This window comes from Palaemon carinicauda, unplaced genomic scaffold (genome assembly GCF_036898095.1).
Source record: "Palaemon carinicauda isolate YSFRI2023 unplaced genomic scaffold, ASM3689809v2 scaffold78, whole genome shotgun sequence".
NCBI classification, from domain to species: domain Eukaryota; kingdom Metazoa; phylum Arthropoda; class Malacostraca; order Decapoda; family Palaemonidae; genus Palaemon; species Palaemon carinicauda.
Genome location: NW_027172071.1, coordinates 287804 through 308177, shown reverse-complemented (window position 1 = coordinate 308177; position 20374 = coordinate 287804). Strand labels below are relative to the sequence as shown.

General features: G+C 37.7%; 2 long non-coding RNA genes across 2 annotated transcripts in view; both read left to right on the top strand.

The window, feature by feature from the left end:
* The window catches only part of LOC137637481 (uncharacterized), a 178299-nt gene that overhangs the window by 35895 nt on the left and 122030 nt on the right, over positions 1-20374 (top strand). The gene's annotated exons all lie outside the window — the stretch shown is intronic.
* LOC137637482 (uncharacterized) lies at positions 901-18962 on the top strand. Its single transcript, XR_011043658.1, has 6 exons — positions 901-991; positions 1783-1941; positions 2400-2563; positions 16207-16365; positions 16858-17189; positions 18657-18962. It is a non-coding gene; the product is annotated as an uncharacterized lncRNA (long non-coding RNA).

Below are 20374 nucleotides of genomic sequence, written 5' to 3'. Positions count from 1 at the left end.
TAAAAATAACCCCTTGGGGGTTAAGGGTTGGAAATTTCCAAATAGCCCAGGGGTAAAAGGGTTAAGTCCCAGGTTAAAGGTCAAAGTGAAGGTAGTTCTACCTATCAGGTGGGCAGGTGACCTGACAGCCTGGCGTTTTGACCTCGTTGAACGCTTAACGGCCATTTCCAGCTGTGCCAAGGTCATACTCTTATTGAAGGTCTCCGGTTTGTATGGTTAAAATATTTCCTATGAAACTTTACTATTTTTTTGAGTTTTGTAACTGGAAATTTTAGGCCTGTAAGTCAGGTTAAGCCGACCCTAGACCAAAATTTAACAAAATTCAACTTGCAAACAATTCGACCTAAACAGTTTTTTAGAACCAATTAGATTTGTAAGTTGAGGACCTGAAATTCCTTTTATTAGTTGCATTGTTTAATTAACCTTAGTTTGCAGTCATTATGCATTTGTTCACCTGATATGGTATGTGTTAGTGGGACGTTAAAGTAACTCCCTTTATATTTGGTATTTATAAGATGTCTTAAAATAAAACTCTCGTAGCCTTACCTTTGGAATGGAAAATAGAATTATTGATGAAATTGAAAAAATTCTCTCTCTCTCTTTCTCTTTCTTTCTCTTTCTCTCTCTCTCTCTCTCTCTCTCTCTCTCTCTCTCTCTCTCTCTCTCTCTCTCTCTCTCTCTCTCTTTCTCTCTCTCTCTTTCTCTCTCTCTCTCTCTCTCTTTCTCTCTTCTCTCTCTTTCTCTCTTTCTCTTTCTCTCTTTCTCTTTCTCTTTTTCTTTCTCTTTCTCTCTTTTTCTTTCTTTTTCTTTCTCTTTTTCTTTCTCTCTTTCTCTTTTTCTTTCTCTCTCTCTTTCTCTCTTTCTCTCTTTCTCTCTCTCTTTCTCTCTCTCTCTCTCTCTCACGGTGCAGGATCCCTTAAGGTATCACAGAACAGAGGCCGTCCCGGGACAGATGCCAGCCAGTTGGTTTTTGTCTTCCACCCACCTAGAGGTGAGCCTCCACAGCAAAGAGTTCCAGTTTTGTGTTGCTAGAAATAATTCAAATTACTTCCAATTTTGTCATTTGAGCTTTAAATGTACACACCCTTTAGCATCCTCTATCTTATCCCTTTAACCCCCAGGCTATTTGGAAATTTCCAACCCTTAACCCCCAGGGGGTTATTTTTTTCCCAGCACATTTTGCAGTATATTTTTTTTAAATTGCTCTAACAGTCTTAATTTTTGTCATAGAGAGGTCAGGTTGATTTCATTCTCTTGGAAAATGCCTGAATTTTTTCAAAAAATTATCAAAAACATGAAAAAAAAAAATTTCATGGCATTTTTTTGCAAAGACGTACCGGTACTTCCATGGGGGTAAAGGGATGGCTTTTGTGAAACGTACCAGTACGTCCTTTTGGGGGTAAAGGGGATAACAGCAGAGCTGTATGGTATCCTGACTGTTCTTGTAAAAAGTAGCATTAATGAAAGGGAAATTTTACCATTTTTAGTGATGCAAGTAGTGTGTTGCAGGCATTGACAGTTTTTAATCTTATGAACCCTTTAGTTTTAAACTTTTTAGAGTGGCTATATATTTGTCGTTCTGCAGGCAAGGAAGTTTTAAGTTTTACTGAAAAAAGTAGCATTAATGAGAGGGAAATTTTACCATTTTTAGTGATGCAAGTAGTGTGTTGCAGGCATTGACAGGTTTTCAATCCTATGAAGCCTTTAGTTTTAAACTTTTTAGAGTGGCTGTATATTTGTCGTTCTGCAGGCAAGGAAGTTTTAAGTTTTACTGGGTTCCAGGTCATGTGGGTGTGTCCGGAAATGAAGAAGTGGACGATTTAGCAGAAGAGGCATCAGAAAAACTACTTCCTAGAAGATATCTACTTCATTTACCAGCTCCTGTATCCCACAGAAAGAAGCGGTTTTACATACGTCATGGAAGAAAATGTCCTTATATAGGTATATTTTATTTTAGTCAGTTGTTGAATCAGTAGAACTTCAAAAGTTCAAAGTTGGAGCAAATGCCTTTTTGTTGACCAGGCGGACATGAGTCTTTTTATAGTTTATATATGACATATTTGTTTTTGACGTTGTTAATAGTTTATATATGACATATCTCTTTTGACATTACTTTTTCTAGAATGATTTATTGTTAATTTGTTCTCTTCAGTTATTTATTTCCTTATTTTCTTTCCTCACTGGGCTATTTTTCCCTATTGGAGCCCCTGGGCTTATAGCATCTTGCTTTTCTAATTGGGGTTGTAGCTTGGATAGTAATAATAATAATAATAATTCTTATATAAGATTATTTTTTCAGTGCCTAAATTTCTCATTATGTTTTCAGCTGGCCTCGACTGATATTTTGTTCGTGTAACTTTCCTGAACCCAACACTATAGGTTGAATTTTATATTTTCAGATGTTAAATATACTATAGAAACAGCAATGGCTTAGAGAAATTAAGAAGCCATCGGGAACTGGTTCGCTGTTGTGATGTCATTCTTCGTGTAGCAGGACTTCAGTTTGAAGCCCACCGATGTGTTTTAGCAGCCTGCTCTCCATATTTTGACTCAATTTTCAAAGGTACAGGAGTCTCTCTCTCTCTCTCTCTCCTCTCTCTCCTCGCTCTCTCTCTCTCTCTCTCTCTCTCTCTCTCATTCTCATTATAGTTGCATGTAAATTATTTTCATTAACAAATGGTTATCCAACATTCACTGCATTTATATATCTCTCCTCTCTCTCTCTCTCTCTCTCATTATAGTTGCATGTAAATTATTTCTCTCCTCTCTCTCTCTCTCTCCTCTCTCTCCTCTCTCTCTCTCTCTCTCTCCTCTCTCTCTCTCTCTCTCTCTCTCTCTCTCTCTCCTCTCCTCTCTCTCCTCTCTCTCTCTCATATATATTATAGTTGCATGTAAATTATTTTCATTAACAAATGGTTATCCAACATTCACTGCATTTCTCTCTCTCTCTCTCTCTCTCTCCTCTCTCTCTCTCTCTCTCTCTCTCTCTCTCTCTCTCTCTCTCTCTCTCTCTCTCTCTCTCTCTCTCTCTCTCCTAAATCTATCTTGTATTTCATAACCATGGCCTGCATACTATCTTTTATTGACAGGAAATTAGAGCATGCTTGTTAACTATTATATTTATGAAGTATTTTGATTTTCATAATTGTAGAGTATTCTATAGCAGAGTAGTAAGACCAGTGTTAATGTATGCATTGGAAATGTGTGCTCTAGACTAAGATGAAAATAGCAATCAAAAGCTTGAGAGTAAGAGATGAGAATGCAGAGGTGGATAATGGAAATATCACTGCTTGATAGATTGTAAAATGATGAAGTAAAAATGACAGGTGATCAGCGTGTCCCAACTGAGAAGTAGATACGTGTTGTGGATGGATGGTGGGGAGTGAGGAGGTCTTGGGGAGGAACCTGTTAGGGGGAGGAGATCGAGCGGGAGGTAGAAAATTAGACGGCGAGAGGTAAGGTTGAGGGTGATATGGAAAGAAAAGGTTTGGTGGAAAAGGCCTTTGGTAGAAGGCATTGGAGAGGTCGTATCGGGCAACCAACCCCTCAATGTCGGGATAGTAGTGGAAAAGAAAAAGAATATCTAAGAGTAGAAGTGTGTATCCAGGTAGGAGAAACTACTGTACTAGAAAATATTTCAATCCAGTGATTTCTTGAGGCTACCGAATGCAGGTTGCAGTACAATCCTCTCTTGCATCTTTGAACTTTGATGTTTTTGTGCCCAGCTGTTCCCCTTTTTTAACTTACTATTCCTATGGTGTCCACCTTACATTTTAAGTAAATTCTTAATACCCTAGAGACGTGATTGCTTGGTTTTTCGAAGACTGTGTCAAGGAACTCATTTCCGTTTCATTTTTAGAATCTTCAATATCACCAAAATTTTATATGGTACCTTTTAAGGTAATTTATGTGAACCTTAAAATTAGACATCTTTGTACCCAGCTGTTTGCTTTTTTAGCTTGATATTTCTCTGGCGTCCACCTTTCCTTAAAAATAAATCTCTCGATAGCATGAAGATATGATTGTTTGGTCTTTTGAAGACTTATGTCAAGGAAGTTCGGTTAGGTTAGGTTTACCATTCATGATGTGTAAGTTCTTCAATATCACCAGAACTTTTTCATCGTAACTTTTCTGTGGTAATTAATGTGTACATCAACTTTATAATACAGCGATCTAACTATCTTCTTATATCTTTCAGGTATGCTTGCTCCTGAAAACTAGTTCGCCCTCATCCCTCTGCCTTGGACTAAATCTGCACTTGATCATCATACAGGTAAATTATTCAAAACTGACATCTCCCATTTAAAGGTTTTTTCATTTGGCCAATACATGTCTCTGTGTAAAAGACAGGTTCTATCAGTCTTTTCATCCCTACGAAAGACAAATAGGAACTTCCTGGAATCACTGTTTTGCTCCCATATGGGACCAGGGTGTTGGATACTTCCAGGGAAGAAGAACCAACCAGTTCAGTTCTAGGGGGACTGCCAATCCACCAAGCAGTGAGTCTCCCTATTTACAGAAATTATTCATAGCTATACAAACCCAAGTCTTATAACCTAACTTCCCTCCCCAGTCCTGGACCGAAAGGTCATAAGTAAAGCTTTCTGACTGGGGAGAGGGCCTGGCTTCATATCCGCACCCTCCATCAATAGTTTAAGCACTCGTTAAACCATTCTCAACAGTCTCTATCGTTGGCTGAAACTCTTTACGAGGGGAAGTATGTTGAAAATTTATACATTCTCATTAATCATATAATGCTACTACATTCCGGTAGGCCCTGCTGCTTCCTCCGGTGCCTTGGATGACCGCAAAGGTACAGCAGTAGGGGAATCGGTGTCATGAAGCTTCATCTGTGGTGGATAACGGGGGAGGGTGGGCTGTGGCACCCCTAGCAGTACCAGCCGAACTCTGTTGAGTCCCTTGTCAAGCTGGGAGGACCGTAGAAGGAGAGGTCCCCTTTTCTGTTTCATTTGTTTGATGTCTGCTACCCCCCAAAATTGGGGGAAGGGCCTTTGTATATGTATGTATGTACATTCAGTCACTTAGTCGTATAGGACTGAAATCAGTGGTTCCAAACTTTTTCAGGGTGGTGTCCCCCTGGTTTGCAGATGAACTCCTAGAGACCCCTTCCCCTTGATACACTTTGAACTACGTAACAGAGCAATGCATTCGCTTATAATTCTAATGACAATTGTATTCTGTAAACGTACATGTTTTGACATAAGATTATGCAAAAACAAAGGAAAAAGTAAACAAGTTATTTCTTAAAGGCTCTTATTGCGACTATCGCGCCCAGACACAACTTTTGCCTCACCACTCACAATGTCAATCTACTGCCCACTTTGGGAAAAACCAATTTAGATTCTCATATGGCTTTCCACTATTACACAGTATTCTAGAAGTTTTATTCCAGCTTTGGAATGATATTCCTAATCAGGTAGTTGAATTGGTGGAACTTTTAAAAGTTCAAACTTGCAGTGTTTTTATGTTGAACAGGCTGACTTGAGTTTCTTTTTATAGTTTATATAAGAAAGATCTATTTTAATGCTGTTACTGTTTTTAATACGGTATATTTTATTTCAATTGTTCCTTACTTATTGTAGTTGATTTATCTCCTTATTTCTTTTCCTTACTGGGGTATTTTTCCATGTTTGAGCCCTTGGGCTTATAGCATCTTGCTTTTCCAACTAGGGTCATATCATGGTCTTCCACTGTCTTGAGTTAAGAGTTCTCTTGCTTGAGGTACACTCAGGCATACTATTCTATCTCATTTCACTTCCACTTGTTAAAGTTTTTAAAGTATATATAGGAAATATTTATTTTAATGTTACTGTTCTTGAAATATTCTATATTTCCTTGTTTCCTTTCCTCACTGGGCTATTTTCCCAGTTAGAGCCCCCTTGCTTATAGCATCCTGCCTTTCCAACTAGGGTTGTAGCTTAGCAGGTAATATTGATAATAATAATAATGATAATCCCTAAGGGAGGCCTAGCCTAACATCTTTAGTTAGGATGTTGAACAGGAATCATGACTTTACCTTCTCTTCAGGACCAAAGTACATTGACATTTCTGGGTCAGTAAAGCAGTCAGATTGGTCATGCAGGGATTTCCACTCAACTTAGGATAAGTCTCCTTTAACGGGCATGTTCTTTCTATGTGGTTTCTCTTCCTTTTGTTTTTTTATGAAGTTGTTATAGTTTATATAAGGTAGATCTAATTTAATGTTAATTATCCTAAAATGTTGTATTTTGATTGATATTTCTTCTCTTGGAGTTCATTTCCTTTTCCCTTTCTGTACTGGGCTATTTTTCCCTGTTGGAGCCCTTGGGCTTATTGCATCATGCTTTTCCAACTAGGGTTGTAGCTTGGCTAGTAATAATAATAATAATAACTTCTTTTATTCTTTTGGCATTATATATCCTAAAAGTTTTTATTTTGATTGATATTTCTTCTCTTGGAGTTCATTTCCTTTTTCCTTTCTGTACTGGGCTATTTTTCCCTGTTGGAGCCCTTGGGCTTATAGCATCATGCTTTTCCAACGGGTTGTAGCTTGGCTAGTAATAATAATAATGATAACTTCTTTTATCCTTTTGGCATTATATATTGCATGAACTTATGTGGAAACTTCAATGATTTTTATACATGCATCTACCAAGGCACTTCCCCCAATATTGGCGGGTAGCCGACATCAACAAATGAAACAAAACAAAAAGGGGACCTCTACTCTGTACGTTCCTCCCAGCCTTATGTATTTATTCCACTCTTTAAGTCCCAGGTCAAAGGTCAAAGTGAAGGTAGTGCTACCTATCAGGTGGGCAGGGGCCCTGACACCCTGGTGTGTTTACCTCATTGAACGCTTAACAGCCATTTCCAGCTGTGCCAAAGACATACTCCTATTAAAGGTCTCCGGTTTGCATGGTTAAATAAATACAAATTGGTGAGAAGGTCCTTAACTATAGACATTTGTAGGTACAAACACACATCCAAGTGAAATTAGAAATCTCAGGTAGTGTATCAAATGTTCATATATTGTAATAAGTTAAAGAAACATAAGGACGTAGCTCCCATCGTTTCCAACACTCAAGCCTGAGGAAGGGAGATAGCACTCCCAAAATGCATAGCTTGTTCACTGTATTTTTTACCTGATTTGTAAAGTTTACATTTACCTTGATTCGCCAATTCCTGAATTAGACTACCCACCGTGAAGGATGACTTTTTCTCAGTAGTGGCTGTAGGCAGTAATCCTGAAAAGACGATAATAAGAGCCATCGAGAAGACGGAGTATATAAGATCAGTGCAACTGAGGCAGCCGTTATTTTCAACAAAACTTGCCTGAAAGAGGGTCTACTACCGAAATATAAAGAAATTTGGTAATAAAACAATGTTGAAAATTTAATACAGTAAGTGAAAGGACATTTGCCTGTAACCTGATACTATTTCATATAAAACGGGACTATTTGTTTACTTTGGTAGCAGGAAATTGTAGGAATGTAAGTCAGGTTAGGCCTCCCCTAAGCCCAAAATTTTATAAAATTCAACTTACAGTTTCTTTGAACCAATTAAATATGTAAGTTAAGGGTCTTCTGTAATTGCTTTTATTTGTAGTACAGCATTTTCTAATTATACTTCGTTTACAATCATTATGCATTTGTTGACCTGATATGGTATTTATTATTGGGGTGTTACAGTAACTCCCTGTATATTTGGTATTTATTTAAAATTGTCTTATAATAATTCTCTCTTGTTGCAAGGACCATGGACCGGCTGGTATTGTTAAACCGGTGGTACACGAGGTTTTGGGATCCTTTTTGGGACCACTTTAGTGTCGGTCTCCCCGGATAAATTTTCAGCGTTTGAACGGGAACTTCCTTCCCCCCAAGGATGAGTCTCCTATATAAAGCTTGAAGGTTCGTATAACACTTCTCTTGCATCTTTGTTTTATCAATTTACACTCACTTTTATCAATAAAGATTCTCTTTAACTCATAGCTTTACCTTTGGAATGAAAAAAAGAATTATAGATGAAAATTATCTCATTTAGAAAAAGAGATACAGCATTTCATATGATCTCGAAGTGCCAAAATAGCCAGGCCTTAGGAAGGATGTCGCTATCTCAAAAAGGACGTCGGTAAACCAGTTTGGTTCCAAATAGCTGTCTCCAAACAGCTAAAGCCAAAAGGCGACTCCAAAGAAGTCTCATTCCGTAGTATATAACCCCAGGTTCGAGACCTTCTCCATCCCATGTCTTGCAGTGGACTAGAAACAGCGGCTGTTGTTGTTGTAGATTTATACAGGTGTTAACATTTGTTGTTTTAAGGATTGTAGTTTTAATCCTTTTACCCCCAAAGGACGTACTGGTACGTTTCACAAAAGCCATCCCTTTACCCCCATGGACGTACCGGTACGTCCTCCGCAAAAAAATGCTATAAAAATTTTTTTTTTTCATATTTTTTATAATTTTTTGAAAAACTTCAGGCATTTTCCAAGAGAATGAGACCAACCTGACCTCTCTATGACAAAAATTAAGGCTGTTAGAGCAATTTAAAAAAAATATACTGCAAAATGTGCTGGGAAAAAAATAACCCCTGGGGGGTAAAGGGTTGGACAGTTCCAAATAGCCTGGGGGTAAAAGGGTTAACCTAACTCCCCCCCTCCAGTCGTGGACCGAAAGGTCAAAAGTAAAGCTTTCAGACTGGTGAGAGGGCCTGGCTTCTTATCCGCACCCTATCAATAGTTTAAGCACTCGTTAAACCATTCTCACAACAGTCTCTATCGTGGGCTGAAACTTTACGAGGGGAAGTATGGAGAAAATTTATACATTCTCATTAATCATATGATGCTACTACATTCCGGTAGGCCCTGCTGCTTCCTCTGGTGCCTTGGATGACCGCGAAGGTAGCAGCAGTAGGGGAATCCGTGTTATGAAGCTTCATCTGTGGTGGATAACGGGGAAGGGTGGGCTGTGGCACCCCTAGCAGTACCAGCCGAACTCTCTAGTCCCTTGTCAGGCTGGGAGGAACGTAGAAGGAGAGGTCCCCTTCTCAGTTTCATTTGTTTGATGTCAGCTACCCCCCAAAATTGGGGGAAGGGCCTTTGTATATGTATGTATGTACATTGTCACTCAGTCCTATAGGACTGAAATCAGCGGTTCCCAAACTTTTTCAGGGTGGTGTCCCCCTGGTTTCCAGATGAACTCCTGAAGATCCCTTCCCCCTTGATACACTTTGAACTATGCAACAGACCAATGCATTCGCTTATAATTCTAATGACAATTGTATTGTGTAAACGTACATGTTTTGACATAAGACTATGCAAAAACAAAGGAAAAAGTAAACTAGTTATTTCTCAAAGGCTCTTATTGCGACTCTATCGCGCCCAGACAGCTTTTGCCTCACCGTTCACAATGTCAATCCACTGCCCACTTTGGGATAAACCAATTTAGATTCTCATAAGGCTTTCCGCTATTACACAGTATTCTAGAAGTTTTATTCCGGCTTTGGAATGATATTCCTAATCAGGTAGTTGAATTGGTGGAACTTTTAAAAGTTCAAACTTGCAGTGTTTCTATGTTGAACAGGCTGACTTACGTTTCTTTCTATAGTTTATATAAGAAAGATCTATTTTAATGCTGTTACTCTTTTTAATACAGTATATTTTATTTCAATTGTTCCTTACTTTTTCAGTTGATTTATCTCCTTATTTCTTTTCCTTACGAGGGTATTTTTCCATGTTTGAACCCTTCGGCTTATAGCATCTTGCTTTTCCAACTAGGGTTGTATCATGGTCTTCCACTGTCTTGGGTTAAGAGTTCTCTTGCTTGAGGGTACACTCGGGCATACTATTCTATCTCATTTCACTTCCACTTGTTAAAGTTTTTATAGTATATATAGGAAATATTTATTTTAATGTTACTGTTCTTAATTATTTTATATTTCCTTTTTTCCTTTCCTCACTGGGCTATTTTCCCAGTTAGAGCCCCCTGGCTTATAGCATCCTGCTTTTCCAACTAGGGTTGTAGCTTAGCAGGTAATAATAATAATAATGATAATCCCTAAGGGAGGCTTAGCCTAACATCTTTAGTTAGGATGTTGAACAGGAATCATGACTTTAACTTCTCTTCAGGACCAAAGTACATTGACATTTCCTGGGTCAGTAAAGCAGTCAGATTGGTCATGCAGGGATTTCCACTCAAGATATCTCCCCTTTTACGGGCACGCTCCTTCTACCTGGTTTCTCTTCCTCTTGTTTAGTTGTTATAGTTTATATAAGGTAGATCAAATTTAATGTTGTTAATTATCCTAAAATGTTTTATTTTGATTGTTATTACTTCTCTTGGAGTTCATTTCCTTTTTCCTTTCTGTACTGGGCTGTTTTTCCCTGTTGGAGGCCTTGGGCTTATAGCATCATGCTTTTCCAACTAGGTTTGTAGCTTGGCTAGTAATAATAATAACTTCTTTTATTCTTTTGGCATTATATATTGCATAAACTTATGTGGAAACTTCAATGATTTTTATACATACATCTACCAAGGCACTTCCCCCAATTTTGGCGGGTAGCCGACATCAACAAATGAAACAAAACAAAAAGGGGACGTCTACTCTCTACGTTCCTCCCAGCCTTATGTATTTATTCCACTCTTTAACCCTTTTACCCCCAAAGGACGTACTGGTACGTTTCACAAAAGCCATCCCTTTACCCCCATGGACGTAATTGTACGTCCTTGCAAAAAAATGCTATTTACATTTTTTTTTGCATATTTTTGATAATTATTTGAGAAACTTCAGGCATTTTCCAAGAGAATGAGACCAACCTGACCTCTCTAAGACCAAAATTAAGGCTGTTAGAGCAATTTTAAAAAAGTATACTGCAAATTGTGATGATAAAAATAACCCCTTGTCGGTTAAGGGTTGGAAATTTCCAAATAGCCTGGGGGTAAAAGGGTTAACGGCCTTTTCCAGCTGTTCCAAAGTCATACTCCTATTAAAGGTCTGGGGTTTGCAATTTAAATAGATACAAATTGGTGAGGAGGTCCTTAAATTATAAACACATGTAGCTACAAACAAATCGAAGTGAAATTAGAAATCTCGGATTGTGTATCAAATGTTCAGACACTGTAACAAGATAAAGAAATATAGTAATAAAGCAGTTTTTTATAGTTTGATACAGTAAGCAAAATGACCTTTGCAATAAAAGGATATTATTTCATATGAAAGGGCTATATTCGTTGAGTTTCGTAGCAGGAAATTGCAGGCATGTAAGTCAGGTTAAGCCTACCCTAAGCCAAAATTTGATAAAATTCAACTTACAGTTTCTTTGAACCAATTATTATGTAAGTTGAGGATCTTATGTAATTTCTTTTATTTGTTGTACAAGCATTGTCTAATTATACTTCGTTTACAATCATTATGCATTTGTTGACCTGATATGGTATTTATTATTGGGGTGTTACAGTAACTCCCTGTATATATGGTATTTATTTAAAATTGTCTTATAATAATTCTCTCTCAATTGTTGCAAGGACCATGGACCGGTATTGTTGAACCACTGGTACACGAGGTGTTAGAATCCTTCACTGTGTCTGCAGCATACCACTCTAGTGTCGGTCTCCCCGGATAAATTTCACCAGTTTGGACGGGAACTTCCTTCCTCCCCAAGGATGAGTCTCCTATATAAAGCTTGAAGGTTTGTTTAATAATTCTCTTGATCTTTGTTTTATTAATTTAAACTTGCTTTTATCAACAAAGATTCTCTTTAACTCTCATAGCTTTACCTTTGGAATGAAAAATAGAATTATAGATGAAAATGATCCCATTTAGAAAAAGATACAGCATTTCATTTGATCTCGAAGTGCCAAAATAGCCTGGCCTCAGGAAGGATGTTGCTATCTCAAAAAGGACGTCAGTAAACCTGTTCGGTGCTAAATTGCTGTTTCCAAACAGCTAAAGCCAAAAGGCGGCTCCAAAGAAGTCCCATTCCGTAGCATATGACTCCAGGTTCGAGACCTTCTCAATCCCATTGTCTTGCAGTGGAATAGAAACAGCTACATTTGTTGTTATTGTTGTAGATTAATACAGGTATTAACATTTGTAGATGTAAGGATTGTAGTTTGCTTTGAATATCCAGTTACCGATAAAGTAGGGTTAAATTTATGTTGTTGGACTATTGACAGTAGGATTAATAAAGGGTGTGGGTTTTTACATCCTGCCATACTACTTTCAAGTTAAACATCAGAGCTCCATTCTTTATCTTTAAAGAGGCATCTTCCACCTTCTTCCTGAACGAGGGATGGTGGAATCTATACAAACCCATTAATCATCATACAGGTAAATTATTCATAACTGACATCTGTAGGGGAAGGTTTTTTCATTTGGCCAATACATGTCTCTGTGTACAAGACAGGTCCTATCAGTCTTTTCATCCTTACGAAAGAGAAGTAAGAGCTTCCTGGAATCACTGTTTTGCTCCCATATGGGACCAAGGGGTTGGACACTTCCAGGGAAGAAGAACCAACCAGTTCAGTTCTAGGGGGACTACCAACCCACCAAGTAGTGAGTCTCCCTATTGACAGAAATTATTCATAGCTATACAAACCCGACTATAAGCTAACTTCCCCCCCCAGTCCTGGACCAAAAGGTCATAAGTAAAGCTTTCAGACTGGTGAGAGGGCTTGGCATCTTATCCGCACCCTATCAATAGTTTAAGCACTCGTTAAACCATTCTCACAACAGTCTCTATCGTGGGCTGAAACTATACGAGGGGAAGTATGGAGAAAATTTATGCATTCTCATTAATCATATGATGCTACTACATTCCTGTAGGCCCTGCTGCTTCCTCTGGTGCCTTAGATGACCGCAGAGGTAGCAGCTGTAGGGGAATCGGTGTTATGAAGCTTCATCTGTTGTGGATAACGGGGGAGGGTGGGCTGTGGCACCCCTAGCAGTACCAGCCAAACTCTGTTGAGTCCCTTGTCAGGCTGGGAGGAACGTAGAGAGGAGAGGTCCCCTTTTCTGTTTCATTTGTTTGATGTCAGCTACCCCCCAAAATTGGGGGAAGGGCCTTGGTATATGTATGTATGTACATTCAGTCACTCAGTCCTATAGGACTGAAATCAGTGGTTCCCAAACTTTTTCAGGCTGGTGTCCCCCTGGTTTGCAGATGAACTCCTAGAGACCCCTTCCTCCCTTGATACACTTTGAACTATGCAACAGACCAATGCATTCACTTATAATTCTTATGACAATTGTATTCTTTAAACGTACATGTTTTGACATAAGACTATGCAAAAACAAAGGAAAAAGTAAACTAGTTATTTCTTAAATACTCTTATTGCGACTCTATCGCGCCCAGACACAACTTTTGCCTTACCGCTCACAATGTCAATCCACTGCCCACTTTGGGAAAAACCAATTTAGATTCTCGTAAGGCTTTCCACTATTACACAGAATTCTAGAAGTTTTATTCCAGCTTTGGAATGATATTCCTAATCAGGTAGTTGAATTGGCGGAACTTTTAAAATTTCAAACTTGCAGCATTTTTATGTTGAACAGGCTGACTTGAGTTTCTTTCTATAGTTTATATAAGGAAGATCTATTTTAATGTTGTTCCTGATATTAATACAGTATATTTTATTTCAATTCAATACTTTTTTAGTTGAGTTATCTCATTTCTTTTCCTTACTGGGATATTTTTCCATGTTTGAGCCCTTCGGCTAATAGCATCTTAATTTTCCAACTAGGGTTGTATCATGGTCTTCCACTGTCTTGGGTTAGAGTTCTCTTGCTTGAGGGTACACTCAGGCATACTATTCTATCTCATTTCACTTCCACTTGTTGAAGTTTTTATAGTGTATATAGGAAATATTTATTTTAATGTTACTGTTCTTAAAATATTTTATATTTCCTTGTTTCCTTTCCTCACTAGGCTACTTTTCCATGTTTGAGCCCCCGGGCTTATAGCATCCTGCTTTTCCAACTAGGGTTGTAGCTTAGCAGGTAATAATAATAATAATAATAATAATCCCTAAGGGAGGCCTAGCCTAACATCTTTAGTTAGGATGTTGAACAGGAATCATGACTTTCACTTCTCTTCAGGACCAAAGTACATTGACGTTTCCTGAGTCGGAAAACCAGTTAGATTGGTCATGCAGGGATTTCCACTCAACTTAGGAGAAGTCTCCTTTTACAGGCACGCTTCTTCTACCTGGTTTCTCTTCCTCTTGTTTTTATGAAGTTGTTATAGTTTATATAAGGTAGATATGATTTAATGTTAATTATCTTGAAACTTTATTTTGATTGTTATTTCTTCTCTTGGAGTTCATTTCCTTTTTCCTTTCTGTACTGGGCTATTTTTTCCCTGTTGGAGCCCTTGGGCTTATAGCATCATGCTTTTCCAACTAGGGTTGTAGCTTGGCTAGTAATAATAATAATAATAACTTCTTTTATTCTTTTGGCATTATATATTGCATAAACTTATGTGGAAACTTAAATGATTTTTATACATACATACATCTACCAAGGCACTTCCCCCAATATTGGGGGGTAGCCGACATCAACAAATGAAACAAAACAAAAAGGGGACCTCTACTCTCTACGTTCCTCCCAGCCTTATGTATTTATTCCACTCTTTAACCCTTTTAGCCCCAAAGGACGTACTGGTACGTTTCACAAAAGCCATCCCTTTATCACCCATGGACGTACCGGTACGTCCTTGCAAAAAAAATGCTATAAAAATTTTTTTTTTCATTTTTGATAATTTTTTTAAAAAATTCAGGCATTTTCCAAGAGAATGAGACCAACCTGACCTCTCTAAGACAAAAATTAAGGCTGTTAGAGCAATTTGAAAAAAGTATACTGCAAAATGTGATGGGATAAAAATAACCCCATGTGGGTTAAGGGTTAATAGCCCTGAGGTAAAAGGGTTAAGTCCCAGGTCAAAGGTCAAAGTGAAGGTAGTTCTACCTATCAGGTGGGCATGGGACCTGACACCTTGGTGTGTTTATCTCATTGAACGCTTAAACGTCCATTTCTAGCTGTGCCATAGTCAAACTCCTATTAAAGATCTCCGGTTTGTATGTTTAAAATATTTCCTATGAAACTTTACTATTTATTGAGTTTTGTATCTGGAAATTTTAGGCCTGTAAGTCAGGTTAAACCTACCCTAGACCAAAATTTAACAAAATTCAACTTGCAAACAATTCGACCTAAACAGTTTTTTAGAACCAATTAGATTTGTAAGTCGAGGACCTGTAATTCCTTTTATTTGTTGCCTTGTTTAATTAACCTTAGTTTGCAGTCATTATGCATTTGTTGACCTGATATGGTATGTGTTAGTGGGATGTTAAAATAACTCCCTTTATATTTGGTATTTATAAGATGTCTTAAAATAAAACTCTCATAGCCTTACCTTTGGAATGGAAAATAGAATTATTGATGAAATTCTCTCTCTCTCTCTCTCTCTCTCTCTCTCTCTCTCTCTCTCTCTCTCTCTCTCTCTCTCTCTCTCTCTCTCAAGGTATCACAGAACAGAGGTCGTCCCGGGACAGATGCCAGCCAGTTGGTTTATGTCCTCCACCCACCTAGAGGTGAGCCTCCACAGCAAAGAGCTCCAGGTTTGTGTTGCTAGAAATAATTCAAATTACTTCCAATTTTGCCATTTGAGCTATAAATGTACACTCCCTTTAGCATCCTCTATCTTATCCCTTTAACCCCCAGGCTATTTGGAAATTTCCAACCCTTAACCCCCAAGGGGTTATTTTTTTCCCAGCACATTTTGCAGTATATTTTTTTTAAATTGCTCTAACAGCCTTAATTTTTGTCATAGAGAGGTCAGGTTGGTTTCATTCTCTTGGAAAATGCCTGAATTTTTTCAAAAAATTATCAAAAACATGAAAAAAAAAAAATATGGCATTTTTTTGCAAAGACGTACCGGTACGTCCATGGGGGTAAAGGGATGGCTTTTGTGAAACGTACCAGTACGTCCTTTTGGGGGTAAAAGGGTTAACAGCAGAGCTGTATGGTATCCTGACTGTTCTTGAAAAAAAGTAGCCTTAATGAAAGAGGGAAATTTTACCATTTTTAGTGATGCAAGTAGTGTGTTGCAGGCATTGACAGTTTTTAAATCCTATGAACCCTTTAGTTTTAAACTTTTTAGAGTGGCTGTATATTTGTCGTTCTGCAGGCAAGGAAGTTAAAGTTTTACTGGGTTCCAGGTCATGTGGGTGTGTCCAGAAATGAAGCAGAGGACATATCAGTAAAAGAGGCATCAGAAAAACTACTTCCTAGAAGATATCTACTTCATTTACCAGCTCCTGCATCACACAGAAAGAAGCGGTTTTACATACATCATGGAAAAAAATGTTCTTAAACAGGTATATTTTATTTTAGTCAGTTGTTGAATCAGTAGAACTTCAAAAGTTCAAAGTTGGAGCAAATGCTTTTTTGTTGACCAGTCGGACATGAGTCTTTTTATAGTTTATATATGACATATTTGTTTTTGACATTGTTAATAGTTTATATATGACATATCTCTTTTGACATTACTTTTTCTAGAATGATTTATTGTTAATTTGTTTTCCAGTTATTTATTTCCTTATTTCCTTTCCTCACTGGGCTATTTTTCCCTATTGGAGCCCCTGGGCTTATAGCATCTTGCTTTCCAATTGGGGTTGTAGCTTGGATAGTAATAATAATAATGATAATAATCATAGAAAGGCTAGAGCATAAATCCTAGGTAATTCTGATATAAGATTATTTTTTCAGTGGCTAAATTTTTCATCATGTTTTCAGCTAGCCCTGACTGATAATTTTGTTCATGTAACTTTCCTGAACCCAACACTATAGGTTGAATTTTATATTTTCAGATGTTAAATATCCATCCATATACCAAGGCACTTCCCCCAATTTTGGGGGGTAGCCGACATCAACAAGAAACAAAACAAAAAAGGGGACCTCCACTCTCTACGTTCCTCCAGCCTAACCAGGGACTCAGCCGAGTTCAGCTGGTACTGCTAGGGTGCCACGGCCCAAAGCAATGGCTTTGACACTGCTCCCTGATAATGCCATGAGAAATTAAGAAGCCATCGGGAACTGGTTCGCTGTTGTGATGTCATTCTTCGTGGAGCAGAACTTCAGTTTGAAGCCCACCGATGTGTTTTAGCAGCCTGCTCTCCATATTTTGACTCAATTTTCAAAGGTACAGGAGTCTCTCTCTCTCTCTCTCTCTCTCTCTCTCTCTCTCTCTCTCTCTCTCTCTCTCTCTCTCATATATTATAGTTGCATGTAAATTATTTTCATTTTCAAATGGTTATCCAACATTCACTGCATTTATCTCTCTCTCTCTCTCTCTCTCTCTCTCTCTCTCTCTCTCTCTCTCTCTCTCTCTCTCTCTCTCTCTCTCTCTCTCTCTCAATATAGTTGCATGTAGATTATTTTCATTAACAAATGGTTATCCAACATTCACTTCATTTATTGCTTAAAAATATCCACCCAAAATTTTCCTAACTCTAGCTTGTATTTCATAACCATGACCTGCATACTATCTTTTATTGACAGGAAATTAGAGCATGCTTGTTAGCTATTATATTTATGAAGTATTTTGATTATCAAAATTGTATTCTATAGCACAGTAGTAAGACCAGTGTTAATGTATGGATTTGAAATGTGGGCTCTAAGACTCTAAGATGAAAATAGCAAGCAAAGCTTGAGAGAGAGAGATGAAAATGCTGAGGTGGATAATGGAAATATCACTGCTTGATAGATTGTAAAATGATGAAGTAAAAATGGCAGGTGTATTGAAGATCACCGAGGTGATCAGTATGTTCCAACCGAGATGTTGTAGACACGTGTTGTGGATGGAAGGTGGGGAGGGAGTGAGTGAGGCCTTGGGAGGAACCTTCTAGGGGGAGGAGATCGAGCGGGAGGTAGAAAATTAGGCAGCGAGAGGTAAGGTTGAGGGTGATATGGAAAGAAAAGGTTTGGTGGAAAAGGATGCCTTCGGTAGAAGGCATTGGAGAGGTCGTAGAACCAACCCTTCAATGTCAGGATAGTAGTGGGAAAGAAAAAGAATAGAGTAGAAGTGTGTATCCAGGAAGGAGAAACTGCTATACTAGAAAATATTTAAATCCAGTGATTTCTTGAGGCTACCAAATGCAGGTTGCAGTACAATCCTCTCTTGCATCTTTGAACTTTGATGTTTTGGTGCCCAGCTGTTCCCCTTTTTTAGCTGTTTATTCCTAGAGTGTCCACCTTACGTTTTAAGTAAATTCTTAATAGCCTAGAGACGTGATTGCTTGGACTGTGTCAAGGAAGTCTTTTCCATTTCATGTTGTTTAAAATCTGATATATCACCAAAACTTTTCTATGGTAATTAATGTGAACCTTATCATTAGACATCTTTGTACCCAGCTGTTTGCTTTTTTAACTTGATATTTCTCTGGCGTCCACCTTTCCTTAAAAATAAATCTCTCGATAGCATAAAGATATGATTGTTTGGTCTTTTGAAGACTTATGTCAAGGAAGTTAGGTTAGGTTAGGTTTACCATTCATGATGTGTAAGTTCTTCAATATCAACAGAACTTTTTTATTTTTACTCTACTGTGGTAATTCATGTGTACATCAACTTTATAATACAGTGATCTAATTATCTTCTCATATCTTTCAGGTATGCTTGCTCCCCTGTTTCGTATTTTGAAGGGGCCGCGTTCCAGTAGTCGACATTTTCCTGTGGAACTTTTACAAGAACTTCACTCTTTGGAGCAGCTGCACCTTTGGACTAAATCTGCACTTAATAGGAAAAAAAGAGAAATCAGTCACTTAAGATAAAATGAAATCTGTAATCTTCAAATTATAGGAGCTTGTTGGACGTAATATTTCAGCATTACATTAAAACAATGCAATATATTTATAAGTTTATCGTAATCTTTGGAATGCATGCAGTTCTCTTTGCCAACTATAGTCAATACCTTATGGGGAAGGCATGATGTTAATACTGCATGTAGGTCGTGTATGTTGATAATGTGGGCTTTTACAAAGCATATAGGATGAGGTACATAGCCATTTTAGCTGTTGTTTTGGCAACTCCAAACTTCAAACCATAAAAACAGGCAGTGTCCCCAAGTCAACGTGTAGCATACGGCGTCATATTTACATTGACCTCCCCCTGTTTTCAATTTGCTTTTCTCCTCCCTCCTAGATATTTTCAAGCTCATTGAGTTATAGTCTGTTGTGTCACGTCCCCTCAATTTTCCGTCACTTGATAAGAAATCTTTAAGATATTCTGTTATTGACTCATCAAAAGTCATAAAAAACTTAACTTCAGCTTTTGAAATTGACATCTTTCTCTTTGTCAAATACGTTTTTTATCTAGGGCTGTTGAAACACTAGATCATTTTCCCTAATTGCAAGAATGCTACTAAATTACCGGTTCAATTTGATTGTGTAAAACATCACGTTCACTTGAACTGTTGACTGTCAGATTGTTCTCCCCAAATTCATGTTCAAGAATTTATCTCGGAAGAATTTCAATGAAATTTCAATAGAAAAATGTACACAAATCTCTCCTTATTACTGAGTAGTTTTGAAGTGAATTGGTACAGAAATTATATGTTTGTGATACTCAAAACATTTTGCCTGATTAAATTTGAACAGCAGAAGTCATCACTAGAGACCCTCCCCTTTCCTTGGTGCCGTGCTCTTGGTCCCTTTTACTTGTGTAGAAATTATATGCTTCCTTGCGATGCTAAAAGCATTTTGCCTGATTATATTTGAACAGCAGAAGTCATCATTGCTCCGTAATCCAACGTTCACTTCAGATGAACTTTGAAACATGGATAAGTCATATAATTCAGGCTTCAGGGTACCTTAAACAACCAAATGTTTTCAATAGCACTAAAGATTTATTTGTAACATTTTCAAGAATTTTGTCAATACTTTTGTAAAGGTATTTAGGCTGAATTTTACTTTACAAGTGGTATCGGAACGAACATCAACTTTATGTAAATAAAATCTTGGTGTTATCTTTATAACCTTTGCAGTGAAGGATTTTGTTATTTTTACATTTTTACTGCCATTAAAATAATCATGAAACTTAATGTGAGTGAAAGAATTTTGGTTATTATCTATTATGACTTATGAGATTTGGTTCTGTGTTATGTTTGCTTTGATCTGAAGAAATTTTCAGGTTGAGGAATATGTAGACAGTAATTTCAAACATAATGTAACTCGTCTTCTAAATCATTGGGAAAAGACTATTGACTTGGAGGTATGGGGCCAGAACCATTATAGGTTTATTCATGAATTATATCTTGGGTCAATGTTGAAAGCTGTGAATTGAGTTCTTCTGTAGGGGAGTAATATGTTTTAATAGGATTGCCCCTGTAG